This window comes from Puma concolor, chromosome B4 (assembly GCF_028749965.1).
Source record: "Puma concolor isolate L17-30 chromosome B4, mPumCon1.1.hap2, whole genome shotgun sequence".
Lineage (NCBI taxonomy): Eukaryota > Metazoa > Chordata > Mammalia > Carnivora > Felidae > Puma > Puma concolor.
In genome coordinates this window covers 17,668,431-17,693,233 of record NC_141673.1, presented here as the reverse complement: position 1 = coordinate 17,693,233, position 24,803 = coordinate 17,668,431, and the positions used below count along the sequence as shown (strand labels likewise).

The following is a 24,803-nucleotide window of genomic DNA, read 5'->3' as shown; positions in this document are numbered from 1 at the left end:
TGTAGATGCCTTGGTGCTCTGCCTGGTCCCTGAGGTTTTTGAGTTGGCAATTCAGTAGAAATTTTACAAAATCTTGTTCATGCTTTTTAAGTTTTAGAATAGCTGTAGATTTAGGGAAACGTTAGTATAGATAGTGGAGGTAAGACAGGGTCCCCGTGTACCCAGGATGTCCCTATTGTCAACATCTTACAGTAGTGTGGTACATTTGTCATAACCAATGAGCCGATACTGGTAAATTATTACTCACTAAAGTCCACATTTTATTTAGATTTCCTTAGTTTTTACCTCATGTTCTTTTCCTGGCCCAGGACACCATGTCGCTTATTTGTCATGCTTCCTGAGGCATGTGGCTGTGAGAGTTCCTAAGATACTTCTTGTTTTTGGTAATCGTGACCATGTTGAAGAGTACTGGTCAGGTTTTTTTTTAATAGAATGTCCCTCAACGGCATGGTAAAGTGCCATTGCTGTCACATCATGTCAAGGGGACATACTTTCAACATGACTTATCACTGTTGATGTGGCCTTGATCACCAGGCTGAGGTGGTGTTTGTCATTTCTCCATTGTAAAATGGTCCCCCCCCCCCCTCCGCACTTGTGCTGCGGGAGGAAGTCATTGGCTATAGCCTACATTTAGGTGTTCAAGAAAATGAAAAAAATTTCTTTTTGCCCATACTTTTATTCAGTACTTCCCACACCCTGCGTCTTATTAAAATCTACTCCATTTCCTTCCTTCTTTTTTTTTTTAAGTAAACTCTACGCCCAGCGTGGGGCTCGAACACATGACCCCGAGAACAAGAGTCGCACGCTCCACCGACTGAGCTAGCCAGGCGCCCCCAAATCCACTCTATGTCTTTTCCACCACTAGATTGTAGCTTTCTTCTTGGCTTATTTGTGTGAACATTGTAGGTCAGGTGGCCAAATTGTTTGACATTTGGGACCAGCTCCCCCATTTCCAATCCGTACTCTAATTCTGTATTCTGTCATTCGTCATCGGGAAGCATTCACTGTGCATATTTTGAGAAGTGCTGAGTTCTGAGTAATTAAGGCCTAGGAAGTTCAAGTACAGATAACAAAAGCTCACCCCTCCACACACACCCTTCTCATGTGCCGGACACGGTATTAGCCCTTAACGTATGCTGACTCGTTTCATCCACACAGGAGTTCTCTGGGGCAGCTGCTATTATTATGCTTATTTTACAGATGAAGAAACTGAGGCACAGAGAGCTGCAGTGCCCCGGGAACTGTTGCCCAAGGTTACACAGGTAGCAAATTGAGGGCCGGGCGGGAGCATTTAGAAAGCAAGAAGTTATCTGCGTGTTTGCTAAACCGTTCTTTCCTGCTGCCCACACTAGCTGACATTTCCATTCATCACCTTCTTCCTGTGCTAGCAAAGAGCCCAGGCTTTGGCTCCTGTGCTTATTCCTGGCTTCAGCACCTAGCTGCTGTGTGACCTTGGGCAACTTCTTTCCCTTCTCTGTCTCTGCACCCGTGAAGGTGTGGGCAATAACATTTGTGCCTCCCCGAGACGTTCTGATAAAATAATGCATCAAACTTAGTATTTATCATCTATTGCAGATGCCGCTGCCATACTTTCTGAATTAAAATAGGGAGACATGGATGCAAACTACGTGTCAGTGTGGGGACCGGAGGATGAACTATTTAAAATAGGGCTTGTCTCCTAAAAGTGGGATAGCTGCACAGTGGAATGATAAGATGCTCAGGAAGAAGGTGGAGGTGTGAGGGAGGGAGAAAGCCAGAACAAGTCAGGACGTTGTCACTCAGGCCCCCCAAACTGTCAGTTGTAATAGTAGAATATATAGCAAAGCATAGATTGAAGGACTTCGGTCATCTTTTCAGACTTTTAAATATCTAAATATGGGAATAAAAGACAATATTAATATATTTGAGTCGACCTATTTTTTTAAATGTTTTTTTTTTTAATTTTTGAAAGAGAGAGAGAGAGAGACCGAGTAAGAGCAGGGGAGGGGCAGGGAGAAAGGGAGACACAGAATCTGAAGCAGGCTTCAGGCTCTGAGAAGTCAGAAGAAAGCCCGACACGGGGCTCAAACCCACGAACCGTGAGATCACGACCTGAGCTGAAGTTGGACGCTCAACTGACTGAGCCACCCAGGTGCCACTGAGTTGACCTGTGTTTTAAAATTTCTTATAATTTAGGATCCATAAGAAGAACATAGGTAGCCTCTCGGATTTCGGGGAAGTCACCATTTTTAGTTAAGAACCATCAATTCCTAGACTTTTTTATTTTAGCTTTGCTTCTATCAAAAGCTCTGGCAGGCAGCTTTTTGGGGGAGAGCCATATTTTCACAAAGAATGAGAGAGAACGTGTGAGCGTGTAGAAGCTAGAAATCCGGAGCCATCGGGCTATAAGGGCAGATCTCTGGTGACCTGAGGCCACTCTCCTGTCCTCCCCTTTCCTCACCTGGATGCTCTTGACTCCGATTCATGCCTCAGCAAAATCAGAAGCAATTGACACACGTCAGGGGCCTGTGGGGAAAGTTGCAAATGGCTAAAACCACAGCGCTCCGTCTGGGAATGCGGAGGCTCCATCCTCTCTAATTAGAAGGCTAATGAGCATTGGAGACAAGGGCTCCAGGTGGCCTGTGGTGAGCCAGCAAGAATTTTGATGCCCTAAAAGGGCACGTGTTTTCATTCCGAAACATGGTCTTCTCGAATGATGTGTGTGTTGAGTTGAAGGAATGGAGCGAACACTAAACTTTTCCTCTAAGATTTTGCTCCCTATGTTAAGGCTGAGGTCAAGTCAGAAAAATACTTCATCTCTGGGGAATATTATCTCCAGCAGCCCATTTTGTTTGTTTTAAACACAGGCGCGCGCACACACACACACACACACACACACACACACACACACACAGAGTTTTCATCTGCCCTAGTCATGCTGTCCTTGTTTGGTGATTAATTGGCAGTCTTTGGCTTTGCCCCAGAGATGGAAATATCCTTGAAGGTCACCCGTGTGGAGTGGTGTCAGCCCACAGAGTGATTCATCACATGTCTGAGAAGTTCACGTCTTAAATGACAACCTACCTTAACATCTCTTCTGGAGGGTTCCTTCTTGGTGCTTACAAGACCCTTTTCTCTACAAGCGCTCTGTGTTCAGCTTGCATGTACGGTTCTTTCTTTTCACTCAAACAAAAATAACGAGTGTTCCCTTTTTGATTTCTTTAAGCCTCCTTGTCTGACATTTATGAAGTGGTTCCCTTTAACGTTCTAAAAATTTCCATGGTGGCCCAGTGGATGTTCTGAAATAGAATTTTGGCCATCGCCTCTTCCTTTCAAATCCCCCCGTTGAAGATGGGATATTTACTCAGAGTGCATTTGTCTGATGTTTTAGGGACACATTTGTTCTTTGCTCCGCTTCTTGGGTGACTTGGGAAAACAGTTGAGGAAAGGGCAGCGAAAGTTATTTCAGGGCAGCTGATCTGCAGGGGAAATAACTGTTTGGGGAGTAAAGATGATCGGACGCCCTGCTGATATACCGTAAGTAATAGTTGGATAATAATATCACGCGTTTTCCTTTCTAGCAACTTGCATGTGTCACTCTGTTTGCAACATCTTGGATGTGAAGGATCAAGCTGGGATTAACAAGTAACTTCATCTTTCCTTAACTGAGAAAAGTGCGAAGTGCTTTTGAAATGGTAGTGTAGAACGTTGCGGAGAATATGCTAACATTTGTTTTAAAAATAATCCACATGCAGCTGCCATGGAAAACATTATGGGGGATCCTCAAAACTCACACGTAGAATTACCATATGATCCAGGAATTCCACTTCTGGGTGTATCCCCCCCCCCCGAATATGGAAAGTAGGGACTTGAACAGGTATTTATATATTCATTTTCATAGCAGCACTATTCACAATAGCCAAAAAGTAGAAGCAGCTCAAATTGTCCATCAAGAAACGACTGGATAAACAAAAGGCGGTATATACACACAGTGGAATATTACGCAGCCTTGAAAAGGAAAAACCATTTTTTAAAAGATTTTATTGTTAAACGATCTCTACACTTGACGTGGGGCTGGAACCTACAACCCTGAGATCAAGAGTCATATGTTCTACTGACTGAGCCCGCCAGGAGTCCCCAGAGGAAGGAAATTCTGGCACAGTCTGTGACATGGATGAAACCTTGAAGACATTATGATAAATGAAGCCTCCTCACAGAAGAACAATACCGTATGCTTCCCTTTATGTGTGGTACCTATGGGGGTCAACTTCCTAGAGACAGAAGCTAGAGAAGGGTGGTTGCCAGGGGGCAGGGAAGAGGGAAGGGGGAAATGGTGTTTAATGGATACAGAGTTTTAGTTTGGGAAGGTGAGAACGTTCTGGTGATGGATGGTATTGATGGTGGCATGGCAAGGTGAATATTTAATGCTCTGAACTGTATGCTTAAAAATGGCCAAAAAGGGGGGCACCTGGATGGCTTAGTGGGTTGAGCATCCGACTTTGGTTTGGGTCATGATCTCACGGTTCGTGGGTTCAAGCCCCGTGTCGGGCTCTGTGTTGACAGCTCAGAGCCTGGAGCCTGCTTCAGATTCTGTGTCTCCCTCTCTCTCTGTCCCTCCCCCCTGCCCAAAGAAATAAAAATGAAAACATTAAAAGACAAAAAAGAAAATAATGGCCTAGTTCAACCAGAGGGACGGTGCCCCATGTCAGCGTAGAGAAATTAGCAGATTGGTAGGGAGAAGGGAGGGTAAAGGAGAAAGTTTCTTTTGCTGTTGTAGAAACCAAAAGTTTGAGCTACAGTCATGAGCTGTGGCGGTCAAAATCCTTCTCTGGAAATAACGGATTAGGTACTTTTCGTTTTGGTTTCTCAAAATCATAAGGAAGTCCTTTCCATCCCCATTCGAATCACTCCCAGTAAATTTCTATCGGGTGGTTATTGGTCTTTCCCCGGCCATGGTATGGCGTAGCGGTGTGCTGTCGTGTTGATTGTGGATGAAAATCGGGGAGGTGGTGTTATGAGATCCAGCAGGTGTGGTGTCCTTGTTCTGAGGACTGAGAGTCATCCGGGAGGGGTGCGCACTCCTTTTGGCGTGGATCATCTCTGTGGAAGGCAGGAATCCCCCAGAACTGGGTGCAAATCCGGCCTGAGCATCCTTGCTGTTATCCTGTAGAGTGAAGGAAAGAAAAGGACTCAAGGCAAGATTTCTTATAAAATTTTTAAAAAATTAATTCATTGCGTTCTTGAGTTTCTGTCATGTTGTCGTGAAGTTTAAGGACTCTGAGTGAATGAATGGCCTCTGGAGGGCAGGGGAGGCCCCCTGCCTTTGCCGAACTCAGGCGCCCTGACCCTTGGAGCTGATCTGTGTTCCAGCATTCCTTTGCGGGGCCTGTCCCGGAGTCCTTCGGAGAATGAATGCGGGCTGTGTGCCGGTGAAGGATGGCGGACAGGAAGCAGGTTTTTGAGAATAACTGCCCTTGTCTCTTGGTTGGGCACACGCTTGGCTGATTAGTTGAAGATCTAAAAATCTGTGTTCACATATAGAACAAAATGGATATGAAGATCCCTAATCTTTTAACTTTTTTCTTTTTTTGAGAAGGAAACTAATATTTACCGAAGGGAAACTCTGTGTTCTAACTGCGTTATTTCCCATAGTTCTTGCAAGATCTGGTGAGACGGATAATAGCAATAATGAGGAACACTCATTGCAAACAGAACCGTGTCAGGCTCTCTTCTAAGTTTTCTGCGTGTTAGGATTTACGGATTGACTCCCCTGAGCAGTGCTCTGAACAGGGAGAGAAGAGCTCGGGTGGCTGAGACACGAAAAAGTGAAGCAAGGCATCCAAGATTATACTTAGTCAGTGACAGAGGCAGGACTCCCAGCTGGCTCCTGGCTCCAGAGCCCAAGCGTGTCCTTACCCGTCGCGTCAGAGATGAGGAAGCGCGGTGTGAGTTGCCCCAGGTCGTGGAACCCTAAGTGGTCAAGTTTATTTCTCAGTATTTCCCATTCTTCAGGGATAGTAAGAAGTTTAGCTTTCCTTCCCAAGTTTTTTTTTGTTTGTTTGGTTGGGGTTTTTTTTTACATTTATTTTGAGAGAGAGACAGAGATAGAGGATGCACAGGGCAGGGGCAGAGAGAGAGAGAGGGAGAGAGAGAGAATCCCAAGCATGCTCTGTGCTGACAGTGCAGAGCCCCCGACGCGGGGCTCGCAATCATGAACCGTGAGATGGTGACCTGAGCCAAAATCAAGAATCAGACGCTTAACAGACCGAGCCACCCAGCTGCCCTTTCCTCCCCAAGTTCTTCTTAGCGAGCTGAGCCAGGGTTCTCTGAGCAGCCCAGAGTGCCCATTTGGAAAGCTCTGGGATTTGATTCAACGCGTGTTGAAAACAGAATTGAACCGGAGCCCCAGAACGGGGTGTGTGCAGCCCCCGATGATCTTTTGTTCCAGGGCAGGGAAGGTTCCATCGTGTCAGGCTCCTGCGGGCTCCTGCGGCTGCCTCAGGCGGACCATCTCTTTTCTCTTTAGGACAGAACAAAACAAAGGGGACCAAAAAGTCCAAGACTAAAGTCAAGAGACAAGTGGTGGTAGGACCAGCCGTGTTCCCTTTGGGTAGCTGGCTGTTGCTCAGGGTGTGAGCCTGAACTTGCCATGACACACGCAGCCCCGGGCTGTGCCTTTTGGAACAGTGGCCTCCAAAGCACTAGTTGAGAGGTACTTGGATTTCCAAACCAGATGACGTGCTTCGCAGAGCAGGATTTTGCTTCTGGCTTGTGTCATGGAGACACCCGAGAACCAGGTAGAGAACTTCACTTTTTCTGTTTTACGAAATTATGAATAATAGAGTAGTCAAGTCTTCTGGCCACTCCAGCGACTAGTAATGTTTTTCTTCCTGTCGCATCTTGGGAGGAATACCAGCAGTTTGCGGTGGGGATGCCAGTTGGGGTTGGAATTTCCTGTAATGGGGGAGTAATTGGGAGGCTACAGACGGGAAGATCTTCTCAAGCAGCAGGTACAGAACATAGCAAGGCAGTCCCAGAAAGGGTGTGTGTGTGTGTGTGTGTGTGTGCACAGTTCCAGGCAGATAGGCCAGGAAGATGGTCTGATTGCCAAATGGATCGGAGCCCGAGTCTCCAGGTTTTCAAGTGGGTAATTGGAACAGGAAGGTGCCAAACACAGGCCCGCTGGCACCGGGAGCGGCGAGGTTTTCCGTTCAGGTCGGATAGTCTCAGGGCTGGGATGGGTGCATGTCAGTTAACAAATCCAAGCACCTGATATTCTGCCTATGATCGGGGCTGGGGGTCAGAGAAGAATGCGCGCACAGAATTTCCATTCCTGAGCAACAGAAAGTCTCGGGCTAGAAGGTGAACGGGTGCCACGATGGAGGGTAGTACAAGCCAGGGTAACGAAGCAGTAAATTGTGTGGGTTTGCTTCTCTAGTGATGGTATCTCTGACATAGTGCTCGGGCTCTGCAGTCAGAATGCTTGGCTTTATGTTCTGGCTGTGTGGCCTTGAGCAAATTATTTCATCCTTTTGGGCTTCAATTTCCCTATCTATAAAATGAGAATAATTATAGGAGTGACCTCGTGAATTTGTTAGGAGGCTTAACTGGTTTTCCTTCTGGATAAAAAGAAAAAGGCCCTGCCCTTGCTTCTTGCTTTTGGATGTGGTCTCGATACCTGGAACTGTAGCAGCTCTCTTGTACACATGAGGCAATGAGCACGAGGGGAATGGTCAGTATGCAGAGGGTGGTTGGGATCCTTGATTCTGCCGGGTGGCCAGGCTGGTGCCTCCTTCCAGACTTTCTTAGGTGAACCGTTGCTGGTTGGGTTTTCGGTTACTTGCAGCCAAATGTATCTTCACTGATACAAATCTATTGCTAGACTATAAACTCATTGAAGGTAGGCAGTGACTTACTCATCTTGGAACTCTTAAGGAGAACCCAACAGAACACCCTGCATATAGTAGGTACTCACTGGTTGGAGATGGATGGTTGGAAAGAGGGAAGGAGAGAAGGAGACAGGTAGAGTGGCATGCTGGTAAATATTTAACTACTAGCTTTCTGCGGGAAAAGCCCTGATTTGTAGGGGCACCTGAGTGGCTCAGCTGGGCAAACACCTAGGTCTTGATTTCAGCTTGGGTCATGATCTCAGGGTCGTGAGATGGAGCCCTGTGTCGGGCTCTGTGCCGGGGGTGGAGCCTGCTGGCTATTCTCTCTCTCTCCTTCTACCCCTCTCCCTTATGCGCGCGCGCTCTCTCTAAAATAAAATAAAATAAAATAAAGTAAAGTAAAAATAAAAGTAAAAAGTACTGATTTGTAGCATTTGCCAGTTTCCACGGTGTAAATATCCCCACTATGGCTGATTGCCAGTTACCAATGTAGCATCACTGAACTCATGTTTGGGAAGAGATACATTCAATCAGCTCTTGATGAGCTCGCCCAAACCAGCCCTGGCTCACCACCGGAGGGATGCAGGGAAAAAAGGAGAGAGGAAAGGGAAGGGAAGGTTCTGTTAAAATTAATAGTAGTAATGATGATAATAGCAATAATAATATTTGAAGTTTATTGAGGGCTTACTCTGTGCCAGGTGCTGCCCCAAGACCTTCTCAGTGGTCTTCTCGCACCTCCCAGTGCAGAACTGGGTCACAGTGGCTCTTGCTAGCTGCAGGAGAGCCGAGGAAAAGTGAACAGAGGGGTGTGGTGGGGGTGAGTGTGCTGTCACTGAAATAGACCATTCGTGTGTCATTCTCTAGAGCTGGGCCCTTTGCCTCTCTGAACACAGGCGGGCATTTGTTGGCAATGAAGGACGGCTGCTCGATGGGCAACCAAGAGTGTCCAAAAGGGTGAGACTTTCCCAGTAGAATGAGTTATTTTTCAGACACCCAAACTGCCTTTTCAGCAAAGTTAACTAGCCCCGTTATCATGAAAATTACAAAATTCTTCCCTGCCTTCCTTCGTGTCTGTCCTCCACTCCGGACATCATACACTGACCTTGTCCTTCACAGTGGAATGAATAGTTGGTATTCTCAACCAGATACCAACCACAGTGATAAATGAGTTGGGGAGAAAGGAAATGAAAACAGGACTGCTCTAAAGCCTCCAGAAGAGAACACCAGCATCCCCAAGGTGCACGTTCAAGGCACTTGAGTTGGTCTGTGAAGTCTGGCATGGGGCCGGGGTGGAGACTGTCTGTGCAGAGCGAGGTGGGGAGGATGAGGTGATGGGGATGTCTACTGCAAAATTCCTTCCTTGTGAGGTCAGCTTCCTTCTTTACATCCATCCTCTCCGGGCAAATGGCTCACACCACAATCCAGACTTATCATGTGCCTCCGGCAGGTGGAAAATATATAATAAAGGAAAATGCCAAAATTATTGGGGCCATTGTTGGGGACAGAACGCAAGAACTATTTTGAGGGTGGAGTTTTCTGTATCATCTTAGGAATTTTTGCAGATTTTATATCCCGGTGTCAGTTTCTTTAAAAAAAAAAAAAAAGAAGATTATAAGTGATTTATCGGTTCTACTTCATCAGAAGCCCAGAGAGGAAAGCAAAGGCAGAGGAGGAGAAGATGTGAGGAGATTAATGATGCCGTTCAGAGGACTCCCTGTGATGGAGGAGCCTAAGCTCCGCTCCCCATCCAGTTGACGGGGACAACGATGAAACGCTGGAAGACCCGGACTGTGCCATGCAGTGACGGCTCACTTCAGTTGGAAGAAATCTCCGGAAGAGCCGAGATTGGAAGAGGTGGTTATCTCTCAGCGGGCTGCATAGTGCACACTGGGAGTCAGAGCTGATCCCTACTGACCCCTTTGGACTGTTTGTAAACCGATTTAGAAGCACCCACTCAGGGGGCGCCTGGGTGGCTCTGTCTGTGAAGCGTCAACTTCGGCTCAGGTCATGATCTTGCGGTCCCTGAGTTCGAGCCCCGCGTCGGGCTCTGTGCTGACCGCTCGGAGCCTGGAGCCTGCTTCGGATTCTGTGTCTCCCTCTCTCTCTGCCCCTTCCCCACTCGTGCTCCGTCTCTCAAAAATAAATAAACATCAAAAAAAAAAAAAAAAAAAAAGAGGCACCTGCTCAGCCATTTTTGAGCCGACACCCAGGGGAGCATGGGTTGAAGTCACAGTTCCTTTGGGCTTTTCCTGTATAGAACCTACAACCCGCGGCAGACGAGCAGCGCTGGTCCTTTGTTATTTGTCGTGTTTTCCCTTGGATCAGCTGGCATCGTCCCACCTGGTCGGTCCTGTTGGGTTGTAAAGTCTGCAGTGCTCTAAGTTAGACTCTAAGTCTCGCAAGATCTGGAGAGTCAGTCACCAGCCAAATGCTTTGGTCTTTCTTTACACGGCAGGGAAAATACCGTGTACTTTTACTCCGCCGTGAATATTGCTGGTTCTTCTAAGGCCGGGGTGGGCAGACCTTTTCTTGAGGGCCGGGGAGTAACCATTTTAGGGCTCTGGAAGGGGGTGGGGGCGGCGCACGCTGTCTGTCACAACTGCTCAGTCGTGCAGGCCGTTGTAGAACAAGTGCATCCACAGGTGAAAAGTGGGTGGATGGGCATGGCTGTCTTCCAGTACAACTATTTGCAACAGCGGACAGGGGGCCAGGGAGGGATTGGGCCCGCAGGCCACCGTTTGCCAGTCGCTGTTGTAAGGGGTCAGAGATGGAACGGAAACCTGTCGCTTGCCAGTGTGGGTGATGGTGCGTTGTAAAAGTCGATGCGTTATCGTGCTACGAGGCCCTTCCCCGCCGGAAATTAGAGTGAAGCCAAAAGGGGTCATCAGACCCCCTCTTATCCTATTGGTGGTGATGTGGGGGTGAATCAAAGGGGTGAAGGAGGCAGCGAATGTCTTCAGGTCACTTTAATGACATCACTAGTCTTGCCTGGATGACGCAGCCCCCGGAACTCCCAGCGACACGGCGTTGGCATGACCCGTGTTGGCTGGATGGCCAGCCACAGGTTAACTTCCCCTCCAGGACTTTGCTAAAGCTTTCCTTCTCTTATTTCCTTCATCCTTCTAATAGTCTCGGTAAAGAGGATAATACGGTGAGTGCCGACAATGCCCAGTTGAGACCGATTACAGCTTATTTCTCAGCAATTTTCAGGCTTTGGTCTTATTGCAAAAGCAGCCTATTCTACTACCTTGAAGTGTGGGTTGGGATTCACTGGCATTTCCTCCCAGACTGGGGAAAGCTCTGTGAAGAGAGGAAAACAGTTCTCAGTTTTACAAAGACGATTTTTGGACAGACTTTCAACGGGAAAGATGAACACTCAACTCCACGCCGCACAAATATTGTCACATTAGGACCCGGGAGAAGGGCGGGGTCAGACTGGCATCTCATAGGCCCACACGTAGGTGTTAGGAGCTCCAAGGGCTGACGGTGTGGTTCCCGTGATTCCCGGAGGAGGGGCCAGGAGCAGGGAGATGACCTGTCTAGTGTCGCCTTGCTTTGCAAGCATGTGTTGGTTGTTGATTGTTAGAAGTAGTTCAGCTCCACGTCACGAAAACCCTGCTCGTGTTCCTGGAATCACCCAGTTTCAGTCACTTTGAGGTCTCGCAGGAGGAAATGACATGACCCCCCCTTGTTTCCTGGCCTGTGCTGTGCCAGCGTGACTTAGCCGGGTACCCCGTGTAAGGAAAGGCTGGATTTACATATTTTGCTAATTCTAGCTGTCAGATTCCTCGAGGTGATTTAATGGTGGGGAGGCCCAACGAGTGTGAAGGGTATTTTTAGCTAAGCTGTGTGGGTTTGATAGCCTTTTGGGGACCAGTAATGGAATCCGGAGCTCCCTGGTGAGGCTGTGGGGAAGCAGGGAGGTGGAAGGGGGCTGGAATTTGGGTGACTTGACCCTGAGGTGGGCTGATGGTCTCCTTTCAGTCAGCCTGCTTTCCAGGGTGTGAAGCTAACACCCTCCCTGCCGCCTGGGTTGGGGAGGCCGTCTGGGTTGATGAGGGGTGCAGTTGAAGTTGGAAATTTGATCTGCAGGGTGTTCGTTCATTCATTCAACAAGCACTTTTTTGGGTGATGTAGACCAGTTTCTCAGACTTTTCATGTGTGTACAAATCATCAGGATTCCTCTCCCCACTATGACTATAGATATAAGGCACCAAGCGCAGTACCTGGCATGGCCGTCGGTCCTCGAGCAATGTTAGCTGTGACGACCAAGGTGACGAAAACAGTGATGGTGGTGGCCGTGGTGGTTTAGGAGGGAATGCCTAGCTTTTCAGGGAGGGCTTCACATAGGAAGTGCCCTTTGAGCTGAGTTTCAAAGGCAAGTAGTAACTCCTCTGGGCAGTGTATCAGTTATCAATGCTTTGTAACAAATTAGCACAAATTTAGCAGCTTAAGACGGCACACATTTATCATTACATAGCTTCTGTCGGTCAGGAGCGTGGGCACGGCTTAGATGGGTCTCGTGCTTCAGGATCTCCCACAGGCCGCCATGAAGATGGCGGTTAGGGTGGGGTCTCATCAGAAGGCCTGACTGGGGAAGGATCTGCTTCCAAGCTCATGTGGTTGCAGGCGGGGTTTGGTTCCTTGCAGGCTCTCGGACACAAGACCTCAGTTCCTTCTGTCTATGGGCTGGAGCTGCCCTCAGTACTTTGCCATCTGTGCGTCTATATTGGACAGACCACAACATGACAGTTTGCTTCATCAAAGGTGAGAGAGTGATGGCAAAATGGAAGTAATATCTTATGTAACATAGCCACAGAAGTGATGTCTCCTCACTGTCCCCGAAGCGAGATGCTAAGCCAGCCCATGTTCAGGAGGGAAGGGAGATCACACAGGGCTGTAAATAGCAGGATTTGGGGGTCGTCGAGGGGGGTCACCTTACAGTCTGTCCACCACAGAGGCAAGAGGGGCCCCGGGTGGGAGAGGAGGGAAAAGCTGAGCAGTGTGAACAGCATGTGCAGGTGCACAGAGGTGCAAGGGACCAGGTGCTGTTGAGGAGGTGCCCTTTTTGATGGGTGTGACTGACCAGAAGTCACAGTGCAGTGGTTGGAGATGAGAATGGACCAGGAGCAAGGTCGCACGGGCTCTGGCACTGGCACCACTCTTCCTGATGATGACTGACAGTAAGTCCCTTGCTCTCACCTTCCATCTCCTCTGCTGCCTGAGACAAGAGCAGGAGTTTTCACCTGGGTGCCAGGGAGCTGGGGTGCCACAGAGGAATCTCAGGGGCTCCTGGTCAGGATGGGGGATTGGGGAAGGAAGCATTGCGCCCTTTCCCACTAGAGCAGCTCTGTTTCAATCTCGGAGACGGGCTTTTCTGCCCAGGGCTCTCTTTTAATGGAAGCTTCCATGACTTAACCAGGTTGCCTTAATGCCTAGCTGCTCTTGGAGGGTCCTCCTGTGCTGGTCCCACGTGGCTCTGTTAAGGGTTCCTGTGGGCTTGCTTCAAAACCAGAGAACCTTCGATCCTGAGTCAGTCAATTACATTGAGTGGCATGGTTTTTTTTCCATACAGAATTAGCAGTAGGAGGGGCTCGAGTTGAGGCTGTACTGGGGTTGCTGGGAGGTGGGCCACTGAATTGTTAGGAAATCCAGGGTCTAAGCTTGTGATCACAACTGTCTATTTCATTCATTTGTCCACTCAGTCGCTGATGTGTTTGTTCGTTCAACGTGCCGTCAGGCACATAGTGTTCAGTGTCATCGTGGGGCCATCTCAGGTTCATCCTCAATGTGTTTCGTTAATGCTGAGCATCTGGGATAGGAAACTCCAATCCCGGCCACGTTACAGAGGCAGGTAATAATTCAGGTTCTACTTGCCTTGTGCCCCACTGTCTAGAGGAGGGCAGGGAAACTGTTCCTTTGCTATCACTACATCAGGGTCGTTGTCCCTTCCTTTTAAGGGACCCAATGGAAAGGAGTATCTGTGGGAGAATGGGGACTAAAGATTAGTAGAGTAAGGAGGCCTTGACCCCTAGGAGAGGGAAATATATTTTTGTAATAGGGTTTCCACTTGTTAGACTTATGGGTTAAATTCCACTAATCTGGAATGACCCAGAAAAAAATCGTTTGCTCACTTTCTGGACGGGTGGTACCCACCTCTCACTTGTCCTCTTTCCCTCTCACTCCCTGCCTTCCTCTTCGCATATATACTTCGTAATGTTCATTTATTTTGAGAGAGAGAGAGAGAGAGAGTGCACAGGTGGGCAGGGGAGGGGCAGAGAGAGAGGGAGAGAGAGAATCCCCAGCAGGGGCTGGATCCCACGACCCATGAGATCATGACTCGAGCCGAGATCGAGAGTCGGTCGCTTAACCGACTGAGCCCCCCAGGTGCCCCATTCCTCTCTGTATATTTTTAACTTTTATCAATGATGCTATTCTTTATAGGACTCAGAGTGACAGCTGGTCCTAGTTTGGGAACTAACTGCCACTAACCGGCTGTGGGACCTTGGACAGGTCGCCCAGCCACCTGGAGCTCAGGTGTGGAGGAGGGGGTTGGGACCCATGAACTCTAAGTCCCTCACTACCAGGCCTGGAAGGCTGGATTCTATGTGACTGCTGTGTCCGGAAGCATTAAAATTCATTGTCTTCCCTGGAGCCAACTCTCGCTCCATTAAACAGCTTGTCCCTGAGGCAGATGGTGTTGGCAAGGGGCCTGTCCTCAAGAACAACAGGTTGGGGGCCGGCAGGCTCACAGAGGAAGTCTCTGGGGAACCCCAGCCTCCCTGCTCCTCTCTGGGCAGGAGGTGCAGGGCCCTCTCAGCCTGCTGGGCGGGAAAGGAGCCCTGCCCCAGAGAGGAGGGGTTCCTGAGACAGGGAGGGGGGGAGCACTTCCAAAGGCTGACTTGGGATCCTTGGCAGGGCTGGCTCCACTCGCCGGGGTCCCAGAGGTGCAGGGTGTGGAGGACCTTCCTGGGATGAGCTTTGGAGGGACAAGGAAGATGTCCCAGAAAAGAGGAGTCCTGGCAATAGCATCGATGCTTACTTCTCTTCTGTGCAAATTAGCTAAGCATATATCACCGATAATACCCCGGAGAGCATGGCGCCCCATTTTACAGAGGGGAAACTGAGACTCACAGACCTCAAGGAACCTGTTCCACGAGGGTGCTGGAGCTAAGATTAGAAGCACATGTTCCTTTCCAAAGCCCCTCTCTTCCGTGGCCCCCAGCTGAGAGGTCGAAAGAGGGCCAGAGGGGAGGGCTCTCCATGGTTCTGGAGCTTAGGTGTTGGGGGGGGGGTTGCTTTCCTAGGGCTACCAGAACAGATTACCACAAACTGGGTGGCCTGTCACAACAGAAATGTATTCTTTTTTTTAAAACTTTTTTTTTTTTTTTTCAACATTTATTTATTTTTGCGACAGAGAGAGACAGAGCATGAACGGGGGAGGGGCAGAGAGAGAGGGAGACACAGAATCGGTAACAGGCTCCAGGCTCTGAGCCATCAGCCCAGAGCCTGACGCGGGGCTCGAACTCACGGACCGCGAGATCGTGACCTGGCTGAAGTCGGACGCTTAACCGACTGCGCCACCCAGGCGCCCCAGAAATGTATTCTTTAACACTTCTGGAGTCTAGAAGTCTGAAATCAAGATTCCTTCTGGAGGCTCCGGGGGAAAATCTTTTCCATGCCTCTTTCCTGGCTTCTGCCAACTGCTGGCAATCCTTATAGACACATCTCTCCAATCTCTGCCTCTGTCTTCACATGACATTCTCCCTGTGTGTTCTGTCTTCACATTGTGTCCCTCTCTGCATTCCTGTGTCCAAATTTTCCTCTTATAAGGATGCCAGTCATGGGATTAGGACCTACCCTACTCCCGTATGACCCGGTCTTAACTTCATTACGTTCGCAAAGACCTCTGTCCAAATAAGGTCACATTCAGAGGTACCCAGCAGTGAGGACTTGGACATATCTTTTTAGGGGAGCACAAGCTAGCCCACAGTAGGGGAGACAGCTGTGAGGCAGGACTAGGCAGAGAGGGGGTAGGGTACATGCACAACTCGGACCCCTGAGGTTGGAGTGGCCGGCTTGTGGAGGGCCCATGGCCCTGCCACGGACTTTGAACTCAGTCCTGGACTAGGAATGGAGGTGGGGGGGGGGGGGTTGGCTCTCGAAGCATCTGAAGCGGGGATGTGGGTGTCAGGCTGGCACTGCGAGCTCTGGGAGGAGGATGCGTAGGGCAGGGACAAGAGGGGCTCTGGGCGCCACAATGGGCCTTACCTAACAGCCCTGCGGCGAGCCGGGCCGAGCCCAGGCACTGGCAGAGGGGTGAGAGGCAGGGGAGGATGGAGAGGGATGTAGGTAGCTGAGTTGGCAGAGCTCGCCCTTGAAGGGAGGGCACAGGGGAGAGAACATTCGCTGAGTGAATCGGGGGAGTCCGTAGAGAGAAAGGGAGCACTTCCCCTAGGAGCACCAGTGAGCACGGGGAGAAAAGTCCATGAGGTCTCTCTGCCCCAGGCCCTTGGGGTTTGTCTCCCAGAGAATGTAGGAACTGGACTGCTTAATCTCGCAGCTTCCTCCTGGCTCTAACATTGCAGGTTTCCTGGGATTCCAGGAGCGCAGGCTGTGGCAGTCCCAGAGGGCTTCCCGGGGGAGGTGGCGTTGGCTCGGGGCATGACAGCAGGGAGGGTGGTTGAGCGGAGCGAGGGCCTGTGCACGGGCCCAGGGCTGCTCTGCATGAGGTTCCTTCTGCAGCCAGGAAAGGACCCGCTTTGACGAGCCCACGAGCCCTCCCCGGATGGCGGTGGCTCCTGCCCTCCTGTCACGGGGATGTGCAATTACTGTCCCTCATCAATATTTTAGTCTCTGCTTTCACAGAGCAGCTCCCTCCGCCTTTCTGTCTTTCTCGGCAGCTTCAGGGAATAAAAGGAAGACCTGACACGTCCCAGCTGGTGGGCCTGCCAGAGCTGGGGCCGCAGGGGCTCCCGGAGCCTTGGCGTCTGATGGCGTGACTTCTGGAAACAAAGCACCCAGTCCCTCCACCTGCAGATTGGGAGCTGTCATGCCTGTCCCCTGTCTGCCTCCCACCCCCCTCCCGAAGTATGTGAAATTAATTCCGTTGTGCTGTCAACCTTTCTTTACCCAGAAACTCTTCGTGCCAAGGCCTCAGGCGCCAGGAGCATCTCTAATAGAGACTTTTCAAAAATTTTTCCATGTCGTTGCCCGAGGTGGGGGTGGGGCGGTGGGTTCAATGAGGGAAGGCGGTGAAAAGGGACAGACTTGCGGTTAAAAACCAACTCAGTCCTGAGGATGTCGTGTCCAGCATGCTGACTGTAGTTAATAATACAGGGGCTAAGGTACCTTAGAAAGGTGCTAAGAGGGCAGATCGCACAGGTTCTCATCACAAAAAAAAGAACTCGTAGCTTTTGAGGCACGTTAACTAATCGCGGCCATCATTTCACTCTATCTACACATACTGAGTCGTTCTGTTGTGTAGCGGAAACTAATGTTATATTGTATGTCTATTATATCTCAATTTAAAAAATAAAGTAGTTTTTTATTTTAATTTTTTTTAATGTTTGTTTATTTTTGAGAGAGGGAGAGACAGAGTGCAAGCAGGGGAGGGGCAGAGAGACAGAGGGCGACCCAGAGTCCAAAGCAGGCCCCAGGCTCTGGGCTGTCAGCACAGAGTCCCATACGGGGCTCGAACCCACAGATGGTGAGATCACGACCTGAGCCAACGTCAGAAGTCAGATGCTTAACCGACTGAGCCGCCCAGGCACCCCCGGACAAACTATTTTTTTTTTTTAATGGTTTTAAGCTTCTGTGTGGGGTGACCGCTTCCTAAGCAGGAGAGTCACATACTCAGCATAAAGAAACCGTGCAATTAGATTCTCCATCCGGTGTCAGTGCAGAACCCTCGTCTCCTGCGAGTGGACAGTATGTGGCTGAGAGCAGGGCTTATATCACACAAGTTTGGGTTCCCCGCTGGGAGGGGTGGGATGGGGGTGGGTGGGTATGTGGTTCTGTGGTTCCTCAGGGTCAAGCAGGAGGGTGGGGGTGGGGAAGCACTCCCTGCTTCTGGAACATGGTGGCTACTCTCTCTTCTAGCACCCTCGGCCTTGGACACCTCTGTAGGCATCTTCCTCTCAGCTGTGAACTCACAGATAGGAACATTGTCTTGGCTTAGAGAGGTGGCTTTTTAGTAGACACTTAAGGGATGTGAGGGAGGGGGCCATGTGAAGTCCTAGAGGGACACCAAGGATAAAGGCCCAGAGGTGGGAATGAGCTTGCCATGTTAGAGGAATGGTATGGCTAGAGTGGGATGGGAGAGGCAGGCAAGGGGTAGATCAACCAGAGTCTTCAAGGTCAAGGTTTAATTGTTTACAAGCTAGGTTAGCGGTGATCTGGATGCTCATCAAAGGCCTTTAGAAAACTGAACTACTCTTGAAAAAAGAGGGCAGTTGTATTCATGTCATTCTACTCAACATTCTACATTTATCCACGGTTCATACACAGAAAGGTATAGCTGTTAGAATTAGCCTTAGGAATTCAATGTGGCAGAGAAACAGTTGCGCCATCGGTGGGACTTACTGTGCTCGTAAACAAGGATCAGCACCAAGAATGCATCTTGAAATCGGGGTAGGTTGGGGTGGCTCAGCAGGCAGTACCTGTTACATTTGGTGCTTTCCAGTTGGGTAGCAGGAAAGTCACCAGGACTCGCATTTAGAGGAAGGTAAGGTTTTCGTTCCAGTTTGGCCCCGTACCAACTGATCTTGGACGAGTCATTTGTCCTCTCCAAGCTTAGTATCTGCAGCTGGTGTCCTTGTTGTGCTACTCCGTAATGCAGAAGAAAACCTTTTATAAACGGTCACCACTATCTGAAAGGAAGGCATCGATCCTGCATTATAACCCTTCTGTTAGACCTTCTATTCAGGGGCTACAATTTATACATCCTGTGTCTTTTGGACTTGAAGAATGCCGGGGTATTAACAGGTGCTCTTTGAATTTGTTGCGAACTGAAATCTGCTGTGATCAGCGGTGTTCCTTGGGGGACAGAGCCTGGAATGGAAGTGTCCCGTAACTTGGAAAAAGACCCCTAGAATGGGAGCTCAGACACTCTGTGGGGCTGTGTGGCTTTGAACAGATCACTTAACTTCTCTGTGGGCCTTTCCCCCAACTATGAGACGGGTAAGATAACTTTACCAACCTCACCTGGTACTTGTGAGGTATAATTCTGACTGGTTCCCCAAATAGCAGTGGCTTATAGAAGACGGAAGTTCGTCTCTCACAACAGTCCTGCCATGGGCTGCTGTGGTAGTTCCATGGTGTCAGAGGCCTAGATTCCTTCCATGTTGGTGCTCTGTAGTCGACCTTACCTGTGTGGTCCAACATGGCTCTCCGCCATATCGCTTGTCCTCCAGGGCTGGCTTGTCCTGGAAGTTGACACGGTGCTCCTGCTCGTGTGCTATTGGCTGGAACTGGGTCACGTGACCTACTCTCCGCCAGGGAACGTAAGAACTGTAGTCTTCATTGTAGATTATTGTAGATGCCCGAGTGCCCGACTCCGTTTCTAATCCTGTGTAAGGAAGTGAGATCACATTTTGGGGGGGACAAGTCACGTCCCCGCCACAGCCCAATAAAAGATGTTTCTGGACCTTGAAATGGAAATGATTCATGGGTCACGGGCAGCTTGAATTGGACATGATTTTACTCTGCTGGAATCTTATAGAAACAGTTTCCCGAATTTTCTGTTTTCTTGTGATTGTCATTGAATGCTTGCTCAGCGACAGCCGTCGTGCTTCTTCACGCGCACAAGTTCCGGTGAATCCCCTCAGCAGCCTTATGAGGTATGCCCCATCTTAAGGCCCATTTTTGAGCTGGGGAGACTGAGGCTTAGGTCAGAGGAAGGATCTGAACTCCGATCTGTGGGACCGCAGAGCACGTACTCTCACTATTGCATGCTGCTCAGTCTTTGGTTCCTCTGTTCTCTCCCAGCTCTCGGCTCTCGGGGCCTCATTTCCAGGAAGTCTGTTGATGGGGGGGATGGCCCTGGGCTCTTCCTGACAGTCTGCTGTGGTGTCATCTGTACAGAATAGAATCCATGGGCAGCAGTGGGCTTTGAAAGTCGGCCCAGGGGGTGACTTGAGAAGGTCACCTGTCCGGGAAGGTAGAGTGGCAGGACCGGGGGCCCTGGCTTCAGGTGGATGAATGTCATTTGGAAATAACAAATCAGCATGGGATTCAGGCTCTGAGTGCCTTAGGGTCACATGAGTGCTGGGGGAAAATGAGGCCGTCTTCCCTTTGCTCCGTGGTCACTCTGACAAGAGGCAACACAGGGCCCACGCAGGGGCCAGAGTCTTCTCTGGTCTGTCTGGGTCTGCCCATCTCTGGCCCTTTCTGGATCAGAGCAGAACTTTAAAAGTCTCCTCTGGCTTCGGTGACTGTGCTTTCCTATTATTTTGGAAATTGGTCAGGTTTAGTGGGTTCAGAATTCAGATACATTTGCATATTTCTGAATGATATCAAATTAATTACCCAGTGAAAGGTTATTGTATATCCTGGTTTAGCTGCAGAATTTCAGAGCTCAAGGGCACTTTGGGCGTTACTGAGTCCAACCTTTATCTCACAGAGGAAGATGCCGGAAGACCAGAGAGGTTGCCTGGCCTACCCAGGGTCACACAGCTAAGTTGTATCAAGGCCCCATCTTTGGACATCCTACTTGAGCATGAGGAGGGACACTGCTTTGTGAATTCTCACACCTCCGACAGGCAAGAGAAGTGTTAGTGTACGGCAATTGAGCATTTGTCGGCTTTCTGGCGCCTTCTGGAAACACGGAATGGGCTAGAGAGGCATTTCCAGCTCTCTACTCTATATTTGCTTGACATTTTGGTGCCTTTGTTTCCCCGTCTGTAAAATGGCCACGGTAGTAATACAATACGCCTTGGAGAGGGTGCCTGTGAGGTTTAAATGGGTCGATAGCATCTAATTTGTTTAGACCATGTCTAGCATGAAGTAAACACTCAAAGTGTTAGCTACTGTTTCTTCCATTCTAACCCTTTTCACACTCCCTCGTGGGACTCTGTGCTCCTTAAAAAACCGTAGAGGTCCTTGTGTTTCTCCTGCGTTTGCCCTCCCTGAATCACATCACAAGCTTAAGACCTTTCTGTTTGCCTTGATTATCTCCACTGCTTTTTGACGCGTATTATTCAATGATAATATTCTCTTCTTCCACAAGTTGGATTCCAGCTTGTTCTAGCTACCCAGAACTTGACTTTTGCCATGATTAATCGGCACCGTAGAAACCCAGCTGTGTTAGGCTCGGTGTGGCCTGGTGAGAGTGGTGTTCTGGATCTGGTGGGACCTCTGTGGATGTTGGTTCTTGGTGGGTTTTAGCACATATAAGGGGCTCTCCGATGGCTGTTGGGTTGTGGGTCAGGAAGGACACAGTGTGGGCTCTTTAGGGTTTTGGGACGTACCGGGGGCTGGCGGACGTACCTCGTAGAGTGGTCTCTCATCAGGTCCTGGTTACCTGCTGCATGAGGGGTTCAGAGGGCCGCTACTGAGGTGAGAGGGTGGAGGAAGTTCTCAGAACAGTCATCTGAGACCCTATACATGGAGACACTGAGGCGGCATTGAGGACGAGGCTGGCTCAGACAGGAAGGAGATCCCGCCTTCCAGGGATGCTGTCCGGCGGGACCGGATCTCCCTGCAGCCTCCCCTCCTTTCTGCAGTTCCACTGAGCAGCAGACCCCAACGCAGGGTGGGCCTGGGCCTGGTTCCCCTGGGGACCTCCTCTGTGTGTCCTTCTGGTTCAGGGGACACAGTGTTTCCCTTTGCAGATGGGCCCATCTGGGGCATTATGTTCTAGCATCCAAATGCTTAGGTTTGGATCCTAGCCCAGCAGCTGTGTGGCTCCCCATCTGGTGCCTGGAGCCACGTGTGAAATAAACATACCTTGAAGGAATGAACGAACACCGTGTGTTGCCTTGGGCAAGTCACTGAATCTCTCAGTGCCTCAGTTTCTTATCTGTACCATAGAGATGATAGTACTCACTTCACAGTGTTGTGGAGAGGATTCAGCGAGGTGGTGTTTCTGAAGCCTGAATCATGGTGTCCCCGTAGATGGCGGGTGTGCAAAGGATTTAGCTGCTCTTTTTATGATGGTGTTCCTGTCACCCCTGACTGCTCAAGGCTTTTGGAGCCTAGTTCCCTCTCCACGTTAAGCGCCGTCGAATCCTACCCACTTTCTCCCCAAGTCTGCCTAAGGATGGGATTGTGCACGATGGGAACCCGTGATCCTTTTGCCAAGGTATTTCGACCCCTCCCCACAACAAAATGTTTGTCTTTCACCCCTGGGGGTGGGGGGCTCTGATGGTGGGGACTTGAGGCTTCCCGGTGGCAAATAACGTCAGTACTTAGAACCAGCTGCGGATATGCGCCTAACCCCCATCCTGCAAGGGACTCCAGAGACTGCCCTGTACGGCCCCTGTCTTTTTTTTTTTTTTAGGACTTTAGTAAATTGCCTACTGTGTGCTGTGTGGGGCTCAGAATGCCTCTGCCCCAGTAGCAGGACTCCCTGGCGCCAGCCCTGGAGGGGGTCTGCGGGCAGCAGGGACTGGGGTGGGGGGGGGAGGACAGAGGGAAAGGGTGAGGACGCCAGGGCCCAGGGGGACGGCTAATTAGGGCGCTCCGCAGTTGGTCATTTGGTGTTCTTCCTGGCAGTCCCTTGAGATTGGGCGGGTCCCCAGATCATCTCTGGGATACGAAGGAGCTCAGCATACCGTTCTCTCCTTGAGCAGCTATGGCTGCTGGGGAGAAATTGGGAATGGTCGCCCAGGAGTTGGGACAGAAACGTCCAGACCCGTGTGGACCGAGTTTCTCAGAAGAGCGGGATGGGCAGCGTGGGAACCACCTCCCCGTTCTGTGCATCTGTCTTCTTTTGGCTTCTCCGTCTAGGGCCTGTCAACATTCCAGATCCTCTGCCCTGCCCTGCCCCACCCCAGCCTGGTGGCACGTCCAGTCGGCATGACTGCAGCACGGAAGGAACAGGACTTGGAAGCCGGAAGGAACAGGACTTGGAAGCCGTTCGCTGGTTCTGTGACCTTCCTGTGGGCGTTAATGTCATGACTCTGAGCCTGAATGTCGCTGCTGTAATGGGAATCTAGAATGTTCTCACAGACAGGTCTTGAGGCTTCATGGTCCCCATCGATTACTTCTCCTAAGCACTGTTTTATGCTCCATAGAAGTCATTATTGTCGCTTGTGTGAAATTCTCCTCTTTTTTCCTTTTTAAGTTGCATTGAGGGGAGTCAGTCTACAGAGTGAAAGCTGCAATTAAAGGAAATTATTTTAGATTCTCAGAGAAGTTATTGTGCCCTTTACCGCTTTGCCAAATTGCTGGGGAAGCAGCAATTTCTCCTTCCCCCATCCCCACATCCCGCAGAGGAGAGACCCTCGTGACCCGGAGCCTGTGGTATGGGCTTGTGGGGGGCTTGCGGGACTGGACACAGGGGGGTTCTTCTCAACACAAATAGTATTTTTTCCCCTCTATTTGTAGCAAAAGGACTGCTTTGGAAGGCAGCTAACCTCACCACTGGGCTACCGATGCTGCGAAGGGGCAGCTTTGAACCCATGAGTGTGGCCTTTATATAATTCAGTGCTCAGAATGTTTGAACTAATAGGCCTTTAGAGATTCTAAAATAACCTCCCCCCCGTTTCAGACTCAGATGATTATTCAGGATCTTAGAACTGTCAAGAGGGGTCCCGTGGGCTGATCAGGGTACCAGCAAAACATACCTGCCATCTGTCTTTAGTGTGGCCACATCAGACATTGCCAGTGGACCCCAGCACCTTTCTCTGTGCTGAACCATAATGGAGCCTTGGAATCCTTGCCCCGCAGTGCCCAAGCCTGAGAAACCCTGTGCCTTTGCAATTACAGAAACTGAGACCCCGAGTCTTAAGAGTCCAGCTCAAGGAGGCTCTTCTTCTTAGGTGGGCTAACCCATGCATGCACATACACACGTACACACACACACACACCCATGCTCTCACACACAGACACACGTGTTCCTGTATGTATATGAACTTCTCTCTCCATACCTTTATTTTTTATTGTTTAAAGTTTATTTGTTTTTGAGGGAGCGCGAAAGACAGGGTGCGAGCCGGGGGGGGGGGGGGCGGGCAGAGAGAGAGAGAGGGAGACACAGAATCCAAAGCAGGCTCCAGGCTCCGAGCTGTCAGCCCAGAGCCCGACGCGGGGCTCGAACCCGTGAACCGTGAGATCGTGACCTGAGCCGAAGTCAGATGCTTAACTAACGGAGCCACCCAGGTGGCCCATCTCCCTATACCTTTAAATCTGAGGTTTTCCATCAGTACCTATTCACCAGAGGCAAATTTGCTGATGCATCTAAAGAATAAAGTGTGCTATCACACTGAGAAAATGCTGCAGCCATTCAAGCTAGCCACATTCAAGCTGCAGGAACCTTTGGGAAATTGAGCCACATGGGTCAGACTGGCTATGTCACATGGAACAGGGAAAACGTATCCATGATTGAGGGTGGTTGACAAGTCGGGACATTTTTAGGTAGGCAGGGAAATGCAATTCCAGAATACCTTTGATTCAATCAGATCTGGCAGAAAATCCAGTCCTTTCTTAGAAGGCAGAGAAAGGTTTGTTTTCAGCAATTAGCTTCTCTTTGGATAGAATGATGTTCCCTGGGTGTGCAGGGGACACCCGTGTCACTGCCACTCCTTCCCTGCCTCCTCTCCCCTTTCCTCATGTTCTTCAAGACCCAGGTCCCTCCTGCAGGAAACCCCCCCTCTGCTGAGTGCCCATGACGCTTCTATTCTAGTTCGACTCCTGTTGAAATATACTGTGTAATGTTGTGACTTTCTGTTCCCAGTGAGACATTCCCAAGCTCTCCTCGGGCACCAGCTCCCTTGC

The 24,803-nt window shown here is 49.9% G+C and overlaps 1 protein-coding gene and 1 long non-coding RNA gene across 5 annotated transcripts in view; one reads left to right on the top strand and one right to left on the bottom strand.

Annotated features, from left to right (window-relative positions):
• CHST11 (carbohydrate sulfotransferase 11) overlaps positions 1-24,803 on the top strand; it is a 264,903-nt gene that overhangs the window by 73,248 nt on the left and 166,852 nt on the right. The window lies entirely within an intron of this gene.
• Positions 18,221-19,363, bottom strand: LOC147578938 (uncharacterized). 2 transcript variants are annotated; one of them, XR_015253381.1, is made up of 2 exons: positions 19,238-19,363; positions 18,221-18,739 (listed from the first exon to the last, which is right to left on the bottom strand). It is a non-coding gene; the product is annotated as an uncharacterized LOC147578938 (long non-coding RNA). The 2 variants fall into 2 exon arrangements; XR_015253382.1 differs by lacking the exon at positions 19,238-19,363 and adding an exon at positions 19,074-19,098.